The sequence below is a fragment of the Bos mutus genome, unplaced genomic scaffold, assembly GCF_027580195.1.
Source record: "Bos mutus isolate GX-2022 unplaced genomic scaffold, NWIPB_WYAK_1.1 CTG283, whole genome shotgun sequence".
In the NCBI taxonomy this organism is placed as follows: domain Eukaryota; kingdom Metazoa; phylum Chordata; class Mammalia; order Artiodactyla; family Bovidae; genus Bos; species Bos mutus.
Genome location: NW_027219780.1, coordinates 196815 through 214090, shown reverse-complemented (window position 1 = coordinate 214090; position 17276 = coordinate 196815). Strand labels below are relative to the sequence as shown.

Here is a 17276-nt window from a genome sequence, read left to right as displayed (position 1 = left end):
TGTCAAAGTCTCCCCAAAGCATCTATATATCCTATAATTCTCAAAGCCCCACAATTTCACAGAAAGTTCTCCAAGGAGATAATCACTTTAAAAGATGTCCTCATTTCCCACAGCAAAATTACATCTGTAAGACACTTATTAATAAAATTCATGTTTCCCTATAGGAACCTCTCCAGCACTAACCAAACATTTATCCTTCTGTTCTCAGAATTATGTGATTATCAGTGGAAACACTGTGGAAACTGATGAAGTCTGAGTCCAGAAATCTATCTCAGTAAGTTATTAAATCACATGCACACAAAACTAACAAATGAACAACTACAACAACAACAACAACAAAAAACCTGGTATCTGATGAAAGTGTCTGTTGAAAATACCTGCTGCTAAAATATATGCTCTACTGGGAAAAAAGGATCAACTCATTCACTTACCTTGAAAAGACCAAACAAATTAAAAGCACTTAAACTTTAGACACCTTATGAAAAGAACATGTAAGAGTGTTCTGCTATGCATACCTGAAGTGCAACTGACATTTTCTTCCTTAAATCGTGCAGTCCAATACTGGTTGTCAAGATGTCATCAATGGAAATGTAACCTTCAGGTTCTGACAGTCTGAAAAGGGCAGCAATGAGGGAACTTTTTCCAACTCCTGTTCTTCCCACGATGCCATACTGTAAAGAGACCCAGGGGATGAACAATTAACAGGATGCCCAAAACCCAGAGGAACCCTGATTGTTGAAGATGAATTTTAAAAAAGTTCTATCATATGTAAATAATAGTCTATAAGTTTCTCAAGCAAGGCCCTACTGACATTTTGGACCAATAATTCATTATTGAGGGTCATTTTGGGCCCTGTCCTGTATATTGTAGGATGATTAACAGTAGCCATGAATCCCCTAGATACCAGATGCAACCCCCAAAATTGTGGCAACCAAAAATGACAGAAATTCACAAATGTCCCTGATTGAGACCACCATCACCCCAAGAATACACAATATAAGCTATAGTGACTTTCATGCCTTCTAAAAATGTCAGGCAATTTTTTATTCATATTTCCTTGATTAAATGCAGAATATGCAGAAAATTCTTTGTTTTTCACTAATTATCACATAGTATCCATTATGTGGTTTGTTAAAGGGAGACCTGAACTGAATGTGTTATGTGTTAAAGGTATATATGTGTGTGTATATATGTTTGTGTAACTAACATTCATAAATAAAGGAACAAGATAACAAAAAATAAATAAATAAATAACCTGACTGCAGTGAAAAACCAGCAGTCTCCTAAGTGGTCCATAAGAAGTCAGCTTTTAAATTAGTTTTATTCCTACTCTCTGGGTATTTTGACCTTGAGAATTACATGGGTAATTTTACAGAAATGTTGACATTCAAGTCAGAAGTATTATACACAAACAAGTACTCACTTTCTCAGGGATATGTTATTTATTTAATAGGAATTATTCTTCGGTAGAAAAATGAAATCATTTCCTGATATTAAATATCTTAATTATATTTTATCTTGAAAGGAAACATCTTCAAATATAAAATGCAGGTCTCAGTCTTGAAAGACAGAGGCCAGTAGACAAAATGTACATAATGAGATTAACAACAACACAAACAATATTTGCTATTTACATGGGACCTTTCATCGGAGCAGTTCAAAAGGCATTTTATTAGTACTTTAAAACTGAACCTTGGAAAACACATGTCAAGTGTCAGTCTATTTATTAAAACCAAAGCAGAGAGAAATTAAATGCACTAACAGTAAGATAAAAGAATCAATACAATGTAGGTAAAATGCTGGTGGTTGGTGGTTTAGTCACTAAGTAGTGTCCAATTCTTGTGACCATGGACTGTAGCCTGCCAGGCTCCTCTGTCCATGGGATTCTCCAGGCACGAATACTGGAGTAGGTTACCATTTCCTTTTCCTAGGTAAAATGTCAGTGGGGAATAAACCACATTCAAATATATATGCAGAAACTGGCCATTTTACTGATGAATTTTTAAGTGAAAGAAAGCATTAGACAATCAGTCGTGTCCAACTCTGTGACCCCAAGGACTGTAGACTGCCAGGCTCCTCTGTCCATGGAATTCTCCAGGCAAGAATGCTAGTGGGTTGCCATTTCCTACTCCAGGGGATCTTCCTGACCCAAGGACAAAACACGGGTCTCCTGCCTTGCAGGCAGATTCTTTACTGTCTGAGCCACCAGGGAACCCCAACTGCAAATTTTCTGAAGGAAGCTCTCCAAGAGATGATTTCATCTGTATTGAAAATCTGGAATTGATGAAAGTGTAACATATGCTTGGATCATTTGCATCACCGACTCAATGGACATGAGTTTGAGTAACTCTGGGAGTGGTGATGGACAGGGAGACCTGGCGTGCTGCAGTTCATAGGTTGCAATGAGTTGGACACATTTGAGTGACTGAACTGAACTGAACAAACTGAAAGTTTTAAAACTCATGGCTTTAAAAAAACTAAATCATTCTGAGCAATATAATCAGAATGTTTAGAATTTTCATGTTTTCTGATTTGAAAGACTCTGAAGTTTCAAATCTTAGTCTGTCAAATTAATCATGGCATTTCAAAAAAGAATTTACCTTTATAGAGATTAAACATAAGAAAAATGGGTTTAGCTTAGTTTTATTATCTTATAAAGATAATACAATGACTATAAGAAAGTGGATAAAACCACTAGACCATTCAGATATGACCTAAATCAAATCCCTTATGACTATACAGTGGAAGTGATATATAGATTTAGGGACTAGATCTGACAGACAGAATGCCTGATGAACTATGGACAGAGGTTCGTGACATTGTACAGGAGACAGGAATCAAGACCATCCCAAAGAAAAAGAAATGCAAAAAAAGCAAAATGGCTCTCTGAGGAGGCCTTACAAATAGCTGTGAAAAGAAGGGCTCTGAAAAGCAAAGGAGAAAAGGAAAGATATAGCCATTTGAATGCAGAGTTCAAAAGAATAGCAAGGAGAGATAAGAAAGCCTTTCTCAGTGATCAGTGCAAATAAATAGAGGAAAACAATAGAATGGGAAAGACTAGAGATCTCTTCAAGAAAATTAGAGATACCAAGGAACATTTCATGCAAAGATGGGCTCAGTAAAGGACAGCAATGGTGGGGGCCTAATGAAGCAGAAGATATTAATAAGAGGTGGCAAGAATTGTCAGAGAACTCTACAAATAAGATCTTCACAACTTCTAATCATGATGGTGTGATCACTCACCTAGATTTGGACATCCTGGAATGTGAAGTCAAGTGGGCCATTGGAAGCATCACTATGAACAAAGCTAGTAGAGGTGATGGAATTCCAGTTGGGCTAATTCAAATCCTGGAAGATGACTTTGTGAAGGTGCTGCACCAATATGCCAGCAAATTTGGAAAACTCAGCAGTGACCACAGGACTGGAAAAGCTCAGTTTTATTCAATCGAAAAGAAAGGCAATGCCAAAGAATGCTCAAACTACTGCACAATTGCACTCATCTCACATGCTACTAAAGTAATGCTCAAAATTCTCCAAGCCAAGTGTCAGCAATACATGAACCGTGAACTTCCAGATGTTCAAGCTGGTTTTAGAAAAGGCAGAGGAACCAGAGATCAAATTGCCAACATCGACTGGATCATCAAGGAGCAAGAGAGTTCCAGGAAAACATCTACTTCTGCTTTATTGACTATGCTTCTCAGGACTGGGTGGATCACAATAAACTGTGAAAAATTCTGAAAGAGATGGGAATACCAGACCACCTGACCTTCCTTTTGAGAAACCTGTATGCAGTTCAGGAAGCAACAGTTAGAACTGGACATAGAACAACAGACTGGTTCCAAATAGGAAAAGGAGTAGGTCAAGGCTGTATATTGTCACCCTGCTTATTTAACTTATATTTCTCAGTGTACATCATGAGAGACACTTGGCTGGAGGAAGCACAAGCTGGAATCAAGATTGCTGGGAGAAATATCAATAACCTCAGATATTGCAGATGACACCACCCTTATGGCAGAAAGTGAAGAGGAACTAAAAGCCTCTTGATGAAAGTAAAGAGGAGAGTAAAAAAATGGTTTAAAGCTCAACATTCAGAAAATGAAGATCATGGCATCCGGTCCATCAAGTGGGAAATAGATGGGAAAAATGGTGCCAGTGTCAGACTTTATCTTTTTCATTCAACATCACTGCAGATGGTGACTGCAGCCATGAAAAAGATGGGAACTCCTTGGAAGGAAAGTTAGGACCTGCCTAGATAGCATATTTATTTATTTATTTTTAATTTTATTTTATTTTTAAACTTTACATAATTGTATTACTGGTTTTGCCAAATATCAAAATGAATCTGCCACAGGTATACATGTGTTCCCCCCTGAACCCTCCTCCCTCCTCCCTCCTCCTCATACCATCCCTCTGGGTGGTCCCAGTGCACTAGCTGGAATCATCCAGTATCGTGCATTGAACCTGGACTGGCCTCAGTTTCATACGTGATACTTTACATGTTTCAATGCCATTCTCCCAAATCTTCCCACCCTCTCCCTCTCCCACAGAGTCCATAAGACTGTTCTATACATCAGTGTCTCTTTTGCTGTCTCATACACAGGGTTATTGTTACCATCTTTCTAAATTCCATATATATATGCGTTAGTATACTGTATTGGTATTTTTTTTTCTGGCTTAATTCACTCTGTATAATAGGCTCCAGTTTCTTTTTTTTTTTTTTTTTTTTTGAGTTTCATCCACCTCATTAGAACTGCCTCAAATGTATTCTTTTTAATGGCTGAGTAAAGCAAACATTACTTTGCCAACAAAGGTCCATCTAGTCAAGGCTATGGTTTTTCCTGTGGTCATGTATGGATGTGAGAGTTGGACTGTGAAGAAGGCTCAGCACTGAAGAGTTGATGCTTTTGAACTGTGGTGTTGGAGAAGACTCTTGAGAGTCCCTTGGACTGCAAGGAGATCCAACCAGTCCATTCTGAAGGAGATAAGCCCTGGGATTTCTTTGGAAGGAATGATTTTAAAGCTGAAACTCAGTACTTTGGGCACCTCATGCGAAGAGTTGACTCATTGGGAAAGACTCTGATGCTGGGATGGATTGAGGGCAGGAGGAGAAGGGGACGACAGAGGATGAGATGGCTGGATGTCATCACTGACTCGATGGACGTGGGTCTGAGTGAACTCCAGGAGTTGGTGATGGAGAGGGAGGCCTTGCATGCTGCGACTCATGGGCTCACAAAGAGTCGGACATGACTGAGCGACTGAACTGAACTTAACTGAACATTTAAAATCACTGATCACATATCAGCACAGTAAACATAATAATAATGAAATGGTTTGAAATATTTTAAGAATTATTAAAATGTGACAGAGACATTGACCAAATACTGTAGGAAAAATGGTGCCAATGTACTTGCCTGACACAGTGTTGCCATAATCGTCTTTTTTTTTTTTTTTTTTAAGGTATCTGTGAAGCACAGTATAACAGGTATGCCTGTATCTCTGAGTGTTCTCACATGTAAATCAACACACATCAGGACACAGGTGAGAACTGATCTGTGCGAGAATGTGTTTATGTTCCCATGTTATCAGCTCCACTGAAACTGATCCATCTGTGTAAACATGAACATCTGTAAACTTTGGGCAAATGGACTGAGATATGTAGGGGCACTGAGGACTGCTCATGACCACAGGACTCTGAGTTCCAAACTCCAGCGAAGAAAACTAAAAACCAGGGGACTTCCCTGGCAGTTCAGCGGTTAAGAGTCTGTGCTTCCACTGCAGGAGGCATGGATTCGATCCCTGGTCAGGGAACTAAGATCCCACATGCTGCATGGCCCCAGGCCTCCCAAAAAGAAAAAGGCAACTCAAAGAAAACCTGACTCTGATTATTCCTAGAGTTCAGTCATCAAAGCTATAGTCTGAATGTCTTTTCTGGGTAACCAAAGGGTTTTACCAATTGCCCATAGAGAGTGTCACCAGTGTCAGTAAGCTTACATTCTTCAATCTAAAGACACTTGGGGGCTTCCCTGGTGGCTCAGTGGTAAAGAAACTGCCTGCAAATGCAGGAGATGTGGGTTCAATTCCTAGTCCAGGAGAATCCCACATGCTGTGAAGCACCTAAGTCCGTGTGCCACAACTATTAAGCCTGCGCTCTAGAACCAGGGAACCACGTCTATGAGCCTACATGCTTCAACTGTTGAAGCCCTCGCACCTTATAGCCCATGCTCTTAACAAGAGAAGACACCACAGTGAGAAGCCCCTACACGGCAACTAGAGAAAAGCCGAAGAAACAACAGAGACCCAGCCCAGCCAAAAATAAAGAAACAGATACAATTATAAAGACACTTGGACAAAATTTTCTGTTACTTGCTTTGCAGTGGCCCCTTTCTGTTTTTCCAACCAGGTTGCTCTCTGATGATAACACTTGTTAGACACTTGCTCCTGGATCTCTCTTCACACATCAAACTCAGCATAATCAACACCCAATGTTCCACACAAAACAACCCCTTCATCCATCTTCCCCACTTTACTTTCATTACATCTTTCCCAGGCTCGCAGTGTTCAAAAACAAAATAAACTCTTTCCTTAATCATAATTGGTGCAAAAGAATTTTAAAAGTAAATAAATACTAGCTATAGCCTAGCACTCTGAAAAAAAAATTCTTAAAATGTTTTTACTTTCTAGGCTTCTGTGTGTGTTCTTGTTGTTTTTGTTGTATTTTTTTTTCTATGTGTTCTTAAAGATACAAGTGCACATATATAAAGAAAAGACAATTAATGTGAACATACTGTTATATGTGTTTTCATTTTGTATTTCTAAAATATTTATTTAATGGTTGCATAATATTATAGTACACATGATCATTTATTTAACAAATCCTCTATTGATGGATATTTAGGCAGTGTCAAATAGTTAGCTATTATAAATAACTGTGTTAAATATCCCTGAAGCTAAATCTTTGAAAACAACCTTAATCATTTCCTTCACAAAAAATCTCAGATGTGGAATTGCTGAGAGTCATGTATGAACCCCTTGGAAAGCAAGGAGATCAAACCAGTCAACCCTAAAGGAAATCAGTCCTGAATATTCACTGGAAGAACTGATGCTGAAGCTCCAATACTTTGGCCACCTGACACAAAGAGCCAACTCATTGGAAAAGACCCTGATGCTGGGAAAGATTGAAAGCAGGAGGAGAAGGGGATGACAGAGGATGAGATGATTGGATGGCATCATTGATACGATGAGCATGAACTTGGGAAAACTGCAGGAGACACTGAGGGACAGCGAAGCCTGGTGTGCATCAGACCATGGGGTTGGGAAGTGTCGGATGTGATTAGGTGAGTGAACAACAACAAAGTATGAACATTTTCAGTGGAAGCTGTTAAGCTGCTAGCCTACCCTCCGGAAGTATGATACCATTTTCTACTACCACCCATTTCCCTGCATGTTCACAAATCCAGGTGTTATAGCTCTGTTTTAATCAACATCAACTTGATTCCAAGAAGTGGAATCACTTTCCTAACATGTCTTGCTGGAGGCATAACAGCTCCTGGCTCCCCGTCCCCTGTACCTGCCCCCTCTGGTCCATGTGCTCTCACTTCTCAGATTAAACTCCTAATTGCCAGCTCAGCACCCAACACTCCACCCACCCCAGGACGTCTCTTCTACAAAACTGTCCTCTCTAACCTCTCTATCCTTCATGTACACGAGTCAGCTTCCTTGACATCACTAGCTAGTTATGAGGGTTGAATGTAAAAATGTGAGTTACACACTTGGTAGTTCATTTTCCTGGATGCTTTTCAGGTGTCTAGTTCTTCATTCACTGAATCAGGGCATCATGCTTTTGCTTATGCTGGTCTCACCTCTCGGAATGCCTTTCACATGCATTTCCACCTGCTGAAACCCTAACCACACATCATTAAGTCTGTCTCACATGTCTAATTCCTTGGAAATGCTCTTCCTGTCCCCTAATATGGACTTGTTACAACTCTAACAGAAGTTATGTCATTTTTATAAGCATCTATAAAATCTGTGATCTCCTTCTAGCTTACAAAGCTAATATAGCCATTTTCTTGTTTCTTCAACCAGACTGCATATGTTGACATCAGGATCTGTATTGGACTTGACTTTTTATTATTTTTATTACCTGTGGTGTCCTGAGAAAAAGAAACTCCCATGGGAGCTGAGATTTTTAACTCAGTCCAGAGAAATTTATGGAAAATCTATTACCATATTGAGCTTTCCTGGTGGCTCAGATGGTAAAGCGTCTGGCTGCAATGCAGGAGACCCAAGTTTGATCCCTGGGTTGGGAAGATCTCCTGGAGAAGGAAATGGCAACCTACTCCAGTACTCTTGCCTGGAGAATCCCACGGATGGAGGAGCCTGGTAGGCTACAGTCCATGGGGTCGCAAAGAGTCAGACACGACTGAGCAACTTCACTTCTTCACTTCATTACCATATTATTTAAGTACAAGACAAATCAGACAGAGACAGACATAGCAGATGGATCCTACAGCCATAAATACAACTTCAAATGGCCAACACCTTATTCTCCTGGGACAGGCAACACCTTCCACAGCATAAGCAGTTATGGTCATTTTCTACCCTATGAAAATGATGACCATTTTTGTCCAAGAATTTACTCTGGGTGTTTTACATGCCTTATCTTGATTAGATTGTACATAAACCCTACATGTTATAATCTATCCTTTCAATTTTGCATAAGAAAAGATTGAGGTTTAGATGAATTAGTCTGTCTGAATATCAGAGCCTATAAGTAGCAGGATGGGACTCAAATCCACGTCTGTTGCCTCTTTTCCACCTGCTGATGGGCCTCCTTATCCCCTGGATGGCCTGACACCTTATCATGTCTCTGAGTAGCTAGAACAGAGAAAGTGGGAAGAGGTGTAGCTGTAGTTAAAGAAACAGGCCTACCATAGAGATCTTATGGTCAGGCACACATGTGGTGAATGAGAGCAAAGAGGGTACCTGAGGGCAGGTGGACCAGCTGTCAGCAGGAAGACACGGCACCCACAGCTGGATTGAGAGAGAAACCTGCAGCTAAGTGGGACACATGGTGCCTGGGGAACAGGCCAAACAGACCTCATGCTTGGGGCAGCAGGACTCATTTTTTATCCCATCAGGTGGTGAAACAGCCACACATACACTGCTGTACTGGTCTGTCTCTGACTCCAGGTCCAGGCAGGGCTGAGCCTGTGGGAAATCCCTCCAGTCCCTTCAGGAGGCTGGTGTGGGGAAGGACAGACAGCAGGATGAAAACTACCCATAATGAAGACAGACTCCACTGGAAAGATGCAAATAAATGCAGTGGAATCACACAGAATTAGATTATAATGCAAAGGTGCAATTTATAGAGCATCAGCTCAGTTCAGTTGCTCAGTCATGTCCAGCTCTTTGCAACCCCCTGGACTGAAGCATGCTACGCTTCTCTGTCCATCACCAGCTCCCAGAGCTTACTCAAATTCATGTCCATCCAGTCAGTAATGCCATTTAACCATCTCATAAAAAGCATTAAAGTAAGTAAATCTAGTGGAACAGAACATTCTAGAGCCTCTTGCTCAGTTAGCAGCAGAGATTTGGGAATTTTTGAGTTCAATTCCAAACTGTCAAAGGACATTTCTTGGGAACCACAGGTTATCACTTATCAAAAACTGCTCATGGGAGAGAAAGGTGGAATTCATGTTCAGATGCGAATCTGAGTCAGGAGGTCTGGGTGAGCCTGAGACTCTGCATTTCTAAGAAGCTCCAGGAGAGGCAGGTGCTTCTGGCCCTGGCATCACCATCTGAGTCACAGGGAATTAGAAGCCAGCAAGAGAATGGGGGCAATCTGGGAGTGAGGGGAGCAGTTTTAAAGAAAATACTACATAAAAAAAAAAAAATGCAGGAAACTAACATTTTTGTACATTATAGCATGGACTAAGTAAGCATCTGTAAAAATGTAGCATCTAAATAATAGCTGTGAGAAAAAAACAAAGCAAAATCAATCTACCTCAAGAGTTGGAAAATAATTTCCCAGAACTCTCTAAAATGATCAAATCACCCACAGAACCATCTAAATGAGAAACACAGCCCATGTTCAGACTCTAACCAGGAAGTCTAGGGTCCTATTTACCTCATGTTGGCTTTTATGTTTGGCTGTGCTGGGTCCTGATTGCCTTGTAAGAGCTGTCTCCAGTTGTGACAAGTGGAGGCTACTCCTGTTGCAGTGCACGGGCTTCTCACTGAGGGGGCTTCTGTTGTTGATGAGCAAAGACTTCAGTAGTTGTGGCACCTAGGCTCAGTAGTTGTAGTGCAGGGCTTAGTTGCTCTGTGGCATGTGGAATGTTCTCAGACCAGGGACTGAACCAGTGTCCCCTGCATTGGCAGGTGAATTTTTACCACTGCACCACCAGGAAGTCCTGGTTTTCTTTTTATTTTCACTTGTCATTTCTTCTTTATTCTGAATTAAAATCCTGCAAAGTCCCTACTATACTTTCCTATTGGTTCTAACTTTCAGGAATCGGTACAGAAGAGGAAATGAGGAAAAGAGAATAAAGCCCCACTTCTGTTGGGCTGGCTCACTCCCACGTCCCCTGTCCCCTCCCAACAACAGCCTCTCTCAATCAAATCCAACACCAAAGGTGTGTCCTGGAGTGATGGAGGCTGGGACAGGTGAGCAGGAGAGGGAACCTGACATATACACAAGTGGACTGAAATCACTTCATGAACACGCTGCCTGGGTGTCATCTCCAAACACAGAAATGAAGCTAACAGTAATACTGAGAGTGGACCAAGGCACAGATCAAAAGTCAAGTTATTCAGTTATTAATTCAGTCTCCAAATTCACTTTTCCCTCAAACATTTTAGAATCTCAATAATCCTATGATTTACAGGTTTTAAGAAGGAAGAATAAGAATCTGTTATGTTCCTAAGTTGTCCTAAAAAAGGTTCTTAGATAAATCATATTTTATGGCTTTGGGGGAAATTTAAGGCAAGTGCAGATGAACAGAATTAAATTTACAACAGAAAATCTGACAGACACATTGTCTGAGAGTGAGTAAACATCACATACAGTGCTCTCAAGGACAAGATTGTATCAAGAGCCATGATTAATATTTTCCTGACATGACAGTTCACCTTCTTCCTGATCTAAAATGGAACTGGAAATAATTAAGAACAGCTTTTGCCCTGTGACTAACTGAAACTGCTCTCTGGGTAACATTCAGGCATTAAGTTGAATATTATTTTATCTTACAAGTGTTTCATTCATTAAATTACAGCTATTTCCACTAGATGGGTCTGTGGGTGGTAAGAGTTTTAAAGAGCAGTTCTTTCAGTTATTTACAGAGTTGTCATGTGTGTGTGTGTTGGTTCCTGCTTGCTCACACCTGTGTTACTCACTTACCCTGTCATCTAGCAGTCCTCAGTACTCTCTCTGTGCCCTGCAGAAAGCCACTTTCTGGGAACAAATATGAAAAGAAGATGCTCTCTGATTTTAAAAAGCCTCAAAGTACTATGAGATACAGATCCCAAACTACAAAGTATGCCACAGGTGCCATCTTTTAATTAGGATAAAATTCACATAACATAAAATTTAACTATTTAACCATTTTTAAATGGATAGTTTGGTGTTCAGTACATTCACATTGCTGTGCAACCAAGCTTGAGAATTTTTTTTCTGCCTTGAAAACTGAAATTCTTACCCATTAAAAAAACAACTCCCCATTCCCCCCACCCCCCGAGTCACTGGGGACCACCATCCTACTTCCTGTTTTCTTGAATTTGACTACTCTCAGAACCTCACATTAATGGAATCAGAGTATTTATTCCTTTTGTATCTGGCTTATTTCATTTAGCAAGATGTCATCAAGGTTTATTCACAGATCAGAATTTTCTTCCTTTTAAAGGCCAAATAATACTTCATTATAAGGATTTAGTTCCTTCCAACTTTTGGCTGTTATAAACATAGCTGTACCATAAATGCTACCTTAAAATAATATATAAGACACCAAGGAAGAATTCAGGGTCTCAAAGACGCATTTGAGTTGACTCAGAAAATGCAGAGAGTTTCACTATCCAGATGATGGAGGGCCTGGGTATCTGAGGCTGAGGGGCAGCATGTGCACTGGGAACAGGTAGGATGTGGTGCTTTGGGAGAAACTACATACAATCCGTGTCGGGGGCGGGTGGTGGGGGTGTCAGACACACTGGCTGCAGAGGTTGGTGGGGAAGAGCTCCTAACACCTTGTCTGTTTTGGCTTAGTGTCTTCAAGATTCTGTCCTGATCCCAGCTGAGGGCCTCAAACTGAGTGTGGAAGGAACATCACAAGCAGACATGGATGCTGACTGGTCCAGGTCACAAGCCTCTCTTCCCACACGGATCTTCTCTGCTCCAATCAATTTGCTTTTGACTTTGGGCCAATCTCTAGACCTTGCCTCCAACTGATACCATGATTGCTCACTCCTGACTGGGTCATTATTGAGGCTCTTCTCTGGTGGACACAAGCTCACTCCACAGCCCCTTCTGGAATGGGCTTGAGGCTATGCTATGATTCCAGCAGCAGCTCACCCAGCCCAGTAAGGATCAGATCTATGTTAAAGAAAGAAGCAGTCTTTGGGAGGAGGGTAGGAGCATGGCAACTCAGTGTGGGTGAGTGGAGGACAAGGCTATAGGAAGGTCTAAGGGACAGAGAAAGAGGCTGCAATCAGAGGGTACCATAGGAGGAGGAGGAGATTTCAGAAATACAAACAAGAAAAGATAGAAAGGAATGAGATATTGGAGTTAGGATCAGGAAGACTTTGTATGAATAATCCCAGACATTTGTATGAAAAGTCCCAGACTTTGTATGAATAATCAGGTGTGATATATAGTGTCCTGGGTCAGGTTAAGATGAAGCCCTGGATTGCAGGGCCCACCAACCATTATGAGGGAACTTACAACACAGGGAAGAAGTTTCCTGGTATCCCCATTCCATGGTCAGTTTCCAAGAAAGATTCACCCACAATGTCACTGATCTAATCTGCATCCATTAGGAACAGAGTCCCCCTGACACACTGACAAAGAAGCCAAGAGCAGATGTGGTGCTAAATCTTTAGCTGGATTTTAAAAAGGCAAATGGCTTAAACTACCTTTTGTCTTGGGTGAAAGTCTGGATACAGATTCTTCAATACCAGAGGCCTGTCCGACGTATGCCTGAAGTTCACATCATAAAAGGAAATCATTCCTTCGTTGGGCCAGGATGGTGGTGGACGATACTCAAGTTCCCAGGGTGCTTCTTTCTCAAGGTCTGCATATTCAATCACCCTTTCTACTGAAATCATCTGAAACACATATGACATCACATTTATTAGTGTCAGAGGGTCTTGTTTATGGCTATTCAGAGACTGTAAATCAAACCTTCTGCTTTTATATGGTTCAGAACATCCCAAGTCTCAGCATCCACAAAGGACAGAAGTAGGAGTCTGATGAGGCCTTGGGTGATTTGCAAACTTGTTCATCATCTTCTACACTTTTACATATGTCTACTTCAATTTTATATTAAAGTTAAAAAATTAAAGAAATGCATGTAAAATTTTATTGATCCTCCTTTCACATCTGAATTTAAAAAAAAAAAAAAAAAAAAATTTTCTTCAAAGAAAAGAATACTTTTGGACACCAATTAGTACTGTGTGGCCACAGAAGGGCGACATGTTACAAATGAACAGAATTAGATGGTCATCAAACCTCATTTTAATAATCAGTCATTTTCTATTCTATTATGAGCTTCCCTGATAGCTCAGTTCATAAAGAATCCGCCTGCCATGTAGGAGACCCTGGTTCGATTCCTGGGTTGGGAAGTTCCCCTGAAGAAGGGATAGGCTACCCACTCCAGTATTCTTGGGCTTGCCTTGTGGCTCAGCTGATAAAGAATCCTCCTGCAATGCGAGTGACCTGGGTTTGATCCTGGGTTGGGAAGATCCTGGAGAAGGGAAAGGCTACCACTCCAGTATTCTGGCCTGGAGAATTCCATGGACTGTATAGTCAAGGGGTCTCAAAGAGTCAGACACAACTGAGTGACTTTGAGTACTTCTACGCTGTTAGAAGAAAGACATGGAAAAATTTCATTTTTATTGTTTTTCCCTTTAGGAAAAGGTACAAATATTCAAAAGTGTATAATTTACACAATGATTAAGGTCTTCTAAACAACCATGACCCCACACCTTAGAGAGCACATTCTGAGAGAGAGCCTATCCTACCAGGAAGAAGGGCCACCAGCAAATTCAGTGTTCAACACACACAAGAATACATAATAAAATGGGGAGGGGTGGAGAAACATAGTAATTAAATAAACTTCAAAATGCTAGATTATTTTCTTTTACCAAAAATGAGGAATTACCCATTAAGAAACAAATGTAAACAGGCTGCTAAGAAATGAGCTTATATTGTCTCCAGAATTTCAGAACCTCCCTCCTACAGGAGGTTGTATTTGGAGACAGTTTGTGATGAATACAAAACCTTCTGACATGGCATACACATGACTGAGAAAAATATGTATATATTTTATTTTACATTAACTTTAAGCACATGGAAAGTGAAAGTTGCTCAGTCATGCCTCACTCTTTGCAACCCCATGGACTGTAGACTGTCAGGCTCCTCTGTCCATGGGGATTCTCCAGGCAAGAATACTGGAGTAGCCATTTCCCTTCCAGGGATCTTCCCAACCCAGGGATCGGACTTGAGTCTCTTGTGGCTCTTGCATTGCAGGAGGATTCTTTACCATCTGAGCCACCAGGGAAGCCCTTAAGAAGATGGAGGGAATGTAAAAATAAAAATTTTATTTTTACATAAGAGTTGCTTTTATGTCATATAACAGCAAGGATACTTGAAAAGGCTAAGAACAGAAAGATAAACATCACCATGTTCTCAACTTCCACACTTTGCCTGGCGCACCACTGGAACATACTGGTAAGTGTGATGGTGAGCGACAGCACCAGGCCAACATGCCCAGCATCCAAAGCTAAATGAGGAAGAAGAAGGATAAAGTCAATCTACTTCTCAACCCCTTACACAAATCCTTCTGTACTCTACAAAGAAGACTATTTTATTTTTACAATTTTTATTGGAATATAGTTGATTTACAAAGTTGTGTTAGTTTCATGTGTAAAGTGAATTAGCCAGACATATATGTAATCTGCTCTTTAAAAATTATTTTCCCACATATGTTATTAAAGGGTATTAGAGTTCCCTGTGCTATACAGTAGGTCTTTTTAGTTATCTATTTTATACACAATAGTGAGAGGACTCCTTTATAATATTTAAATCATTTGCATGTAATGATAGTGTTACTCATAATATTATTTCTGTTGTATAAGACAATAATAAAAAATTAAACACACACACACACACACTATGAGGACTTTCCTGATGGTTCAATAGCTAAGACCCTGAGGTCCTGACACAGGGGGCCCAGGTTCAATCCTGGTCAGGAAACTAGACAGATTCCATATGCCACAACTAAGAGTTCACATGCTGCAACTAAAGTCCTGCCTGTTACAACTAAGACTGAAGATCCTGCATGTCCCAACTAAGACCCAGTACAGCCAAATAAATAAGTAAATTTAAAAAAATAACGATGAATTTAGAAAGAACTAGCAAAGTTGTTAGATTTGACAGAGGATGAGATGGTTGGATGGTATCACCAACAGATGGACATGAGTTTGAGTAAACTCCAGGAGTTGGCAATGGACAGAGAGGCCTGGTAGGCTGCGGTCCATGGAGTCACAAAGAGTCAGACACGACTGAGCCGATTAAACTGAACTGAACTGAACTGAACTGAACAAAGTTGTTCTTCAGTACTAAGTCATGTCTGACTCTGTGTCATCATGGACTGCAGCACACCAGGCTTCCCTGTCCTTCGTTATCTCCCAGAGTTTGCTCAAACTCATGTCCATTGAGTCAGCGATGTCATCCAATCATCTCATCCTCTGCCACCCCTTCTCCTCCTGCCTTCAATCTTTCCCTTTATCAGGGTCTTCTCTAATGGGTTAGCACTTCGCATCAGGTGGTCAAAGTATTAGAGCTTCGGCTTCAGCATCAGCCTTCCAGTGAATATTCAGGATTGATTTCCTTTAGGATTTACTGGTTTGATCTCCTTACAGTCCAAGGGACTCTCAACAGTCTTCTCCAACACCACAACTTGAAAGCATCAATTCTTGGCCCTCAGTCTTTTTAATGGTCCAACTCTTAACATCTGTTGACAACTCTTACATGACTACTGTAAAAATATAGCTTTCATTATATGGATCTTTGTTGGCAAAGTGATGTCTCTGCTTTGTAATAGTCTGTCTAGATTTGTCATAACTTTCCTTCCAAGAAGCAAACATCTTTTCATTCATGGCTACAGTCACAGTTTGAAGTGATTTTTGGAACCTAAGAAAATAAAATCTGTTACTGTTTTTAATTTTTCCCCAGATGGGACCGGATATCATGATCTTAATTTTTTGAATGCTGAGTTTTTAGCCAGCTTTCTCACTCTGCTCTGTCACTTTCCCCAAGAGGCTGTTCACTTTCTGTCATTAGAGTGGTATCATCTGCATATCTGAGGTTATTTATATTTCTCCCAGAAATCTTGATTCCAGCTTGTGCTTCATCCAGCCCAGCATTTTGCATGATGTATTCTGCATATAAGTTAAATAAACATAGTGACAATATACAGCCTTGTCATTCTCCTTCTCCAGTTTTGAAGTACTCCATTGTTTCTTGTCCAGTTCTGTTTCTTCTTGACTTGCATACAGGTTTCTCAGGATACAGGTAAGATGGTCTGGTATTCCTATCTCTTTCAGAATTTTTCACAGTTTGTTGTGATCTACACAGTCAAAGCCTTTCACATAGTCAATGAAGCCGATGTTTTTCTGGAATTCCCTTCATTTCTCTATGATCCAGGGAATATTGGCAATTTCATCTCTGGTTCCTCTACCTTTGGTAAACCCAGCTTGTCCAGCTGGAAGTTTCTGTTTCATGCACTGCTTAAGTCTTGTTTGAAGGAATTTGTGTATAACCTTACTAGCATGCAAAATGAGTGCAAATGTATCATAGTTTGAACATTCTCTGGGATTGCCTTTCTTTAGGATTGGAATGAAAACTAACCTTTTCCAATCCTGTGGCCACTGTTGAAATTTCCAAATTAGCTGGTATATTAAGTGCCGCACTTCAACCAAATCATCTTTTAGGAGACTAAACTGCTCAGCTAGAATTCCATTACCTTCACTAGCTTTGTTCGTAGTAAAGCTTTGAAGTTAAG

General features: G+C 40.4%; 1 pseudogene; it reads right to left on the bottom strand.

The window, feature by feature from the left end:
- Positions 1-17276, bottom strand: part of LOC102282609 (ATP-binding cassette sub-family C member 4-like) — a 156938-nt pseudogene that overhangs the window by 28333 nt on the left and 111329 nt on the right.